A 2,963-nucleotide genomic window follows, 5' to 3' on the forward strand; every position below is an offset into this window, starting at 1 on the left:
CCTGAGAAACAGAGGTGGAGGGCAAACGTTTCATGTGGAGAAGTGCTTTTTGGCAGGTCTGGATACCGCCAGGGGTCAAAAAGGAAAGACCAGACTTCCAAAGTGGGTCCTTGGGGTTCCTGACTTGTGATAAGAAGGTGCTCTTACCCCCCCTCCTAAGCAGACCAGCACTTAAGCCTCAGAAATCTGTGACAACGGTAGACACATAGAATTTGGAAACCAAAGGTTCGGTGTCCAGGGCAGCAGGTCTTATCCACACTACCAGGCACATCAGGCAATAGATCCTGGACAAAGCCATCCACGGCAGAGGCAAAAGCATCAAAGGAAAGGGAAGTACTAGGGGCACCATGAGGTTCTAGTGCCTTGGTTCTCAACTGGTGGGTCGTGACCCAAAAGTGGGTCACGGCCCCCTATTCAGTGGGTCACCGTGTACCTTCCACTATGCTAGGTGAGAGGCTTCTCAGCCTCCCCCTAACGCAGCAATATCAGTTCTCGTGCCAAGCAGCCATTTATATGCTACTCGGTGCCGAGTGTAAGCTTAAGGTGGGGTGGGCTGGAGCTATGGCCACGAGGGAGCTCCATCCATACATGCATTCATTCATTCATTCATTCATTCATTGCTTACAGCTCCCTCGCGTGTCCTGCAGAGGTGCCGGAACCGGAGTGACATCACGTTCTGGCTCTCTGACTCTCTACAGGGAGCTCAAGGAAGTTGCACAAGCAATGCACATCTGGATGGAGCTCCGTCTCAGCACAGCAGACCACACTGGACCCCGGGCTGAGGATCCACTCCAGTTTTCGTCAGGTAGGAAGACTGGGGGTGCCGCAATGCCGTGCGTTCCATCTCCGTGCGCCATGGGTCGCAACTTAATGACCAAAGACAAATGTGGGTCCTGAGGTTACGCAGGTTGAGAACCACTGCTCTAGTGGGAGCTCGGGAGGCACCAAAAAGGTGACTGGGGCAGTGACACAGGCATGTTAGACGCACACAGAGGGGAATGCAAGGGGTCCTCACAAGGGGGCCCACAAACCTCACATGCCAGAGATGAAACTCTCTCCCTGCATTCCTCCATAGACACAACAGAGATACTCACACCCAAAGACCAGCCGCCAAGTCTCCAGCCAAAAAATCCATGATCATGCAGGAAAGGTCACAAGACGTGGCCTCTGGAGAAGCACCACCCCAAAAATGTGGGCAGTGCAGTTGTGGATGCACAAGAAAGACTGCGACCACGGTGTGCTAGGCACCAGTACTGAAAGATAGGCCACAACCGTAGCCTCGCGCTGTACCCCCACAGTGAACCAGACTCAGGACCACACATCTGCGCCAGAGTCACTGCAAGACACAACCACCACCAGCAGACGTAGAGGCCGAAGCCAGGTAGGTGTACCTACATACAAGCAGCAGCTTTTCTTCCAGTAAACGCAGGGTTCTCCCAAGTAATGACAGACCACCTCTGGACGCAGCCAGGGCGCCACCTGCCGCTGTAGGGTACTGTGACTGGTTGGTCGAGACAACCCGGTCATGCGTACCATCACCAAGAATACACTCACAGGCTGCTCCAAGAACAGAGATGTCCCAGCCGATCCTGCCATGGTGAGGATCTGCATAGGCTCGGTGGCCGAGCTGGGTAGGACTACAAGGATCTTGGCATGTCCAGTCTTTCACCCAACTGGGAGGTGCTTGGAGGTCCATCAACAAAATCGGAAAAACAGAAAGAAAATTCTCACCCGAGACTTTTAGGTCCTAATTCCTAACAATAGGTGAAAAACTGAGGTGGGGAACTGAGCAGGTGGTGAGATGGCCACCAGCAGAGGCCATCCCTAGGCACTTTTTGTGCTTAGCGTCCTACTATAGGTGGCGCAATAACCGAGAGGTTCCAGATCTACAATCTTCCCCGTGTCCTTCATTGTTGGAAGAGAAAATAGGAATTTCTGATGCGAGATCACATAGAAGATATCATCTTGTAGAGTCCACATGTCAAAGTGTTCAATCACATTACGTTCCAGACCCTCAACTCCACCTACCTGATCATGGTGGGGGATGGTGAGATCTTCCTGTGTGGGATCCCGGGAATACAGAGGACGGGGACATCTCTCTGGTGGGTTCCTCTTACTGGATCCATCTGTAGGAAACACACACACTGACTGAATACATTGTTTCTATGTGTGTATCAGATGATGGGGGATCTAGGTGGACCCTCCGTACTGCTCTCTCCTCTTACCTGGTGATGTGAGGGGCGGCTGGTCCTCCATCATGACGTCCTTGTAGAGATCCCGGTGTCCTTCTAGATACTCCCACTCCTCCATGGAGACATAGACAGAGACCTCCTGACACCTTATAGGAACCTGACACACACAATGATAGTCACCATCCAGACCCACCCCTAGTCTGTTCCTGGATCATGTCCCAGAATTCCCGGCACCGCTCACCTCTCCTGTCAGCAGCTCCATCATCTTCTTGATGACCTCTAGAATCTTCTCCATGTTTTGTCTCTCGGGTTTTAGGGAGTCACATGGAGGCACTGTGATGGTCAGATGGTCACCTGACTTCAGAAGAGGAAAACTCTGGATGGAGAAACCAATAGGAATATCATATTAGAATCCCAGAATCCTCCTCACCTCTCCGGTCAGGTCTGTGTTTTATTAATGGAGATAAGAGTGATGTCATGTGACCTCCCAGAATCCTCCTCACCTCTCCGGTCAGGTCTGTGTTTTATTAATGGAGATAAGAGTGATGTCATGTGACCTCCCAGAATCCTCCTCACCAGTGGACGGATGGTGGAGAATTATCTGGACTGTACTGGTTGTATAATATTAGGATGGGGATATAAGGGGGTAATAGGTGGGCTGCCCCCAGTGGGAATTTCCCCATGTAGATGGGGGTCACTCAGTGTTTGTTGGGTTTCTTGCCCACTACAAACCTGTTATATTTCATCCAACTTGCCTGATCAGGTAACGCA

The 2,963-nt window shown here is 51.6% G+C and overlaps 1 long non-coding RNA gene across 1 annotated transcript; it reads right to left on the reverse strand.

The window, feature by feature from the left end:
* Nucleotides 1-2,313: 2,313 nt before the first annotated feature.
* Nucleotides 2,314-2,724, reverse strand: LOC108803296. Its single transcript, XR_001942276.1, has 3 exons — nucleotides 2,696-2,724; nucleotides 2,434-2,568; nucleotides 2,314-2,349 (listed from the first exon to the last, which is right to left on the reverse strand). It is a non-coding gene; the product is annotated as an uncharacterized LOC108803296 (long non-coding RNA).
* Between the last annotated feature and the right edge of the window lie 239 nt (nucleotides 2,725-2,963).

This window comes from Nanorana parkeri, unplaced genomic scaffold (assembly GCF_000935625.1).
Source record: "Nanorana parkeri isolate BGI_ZX_2015 unplaced genomic scaffold, ASM93562v1 scaffold3576, whole genome shotgun sequence".
NCBI classification, from domain to species: domain Eukaryota; kingdom Metazoa; phylum Chordata; class Amphibia; order Anura; family Dicroglossidae; genus Nanorana; species Nanorana parkeri.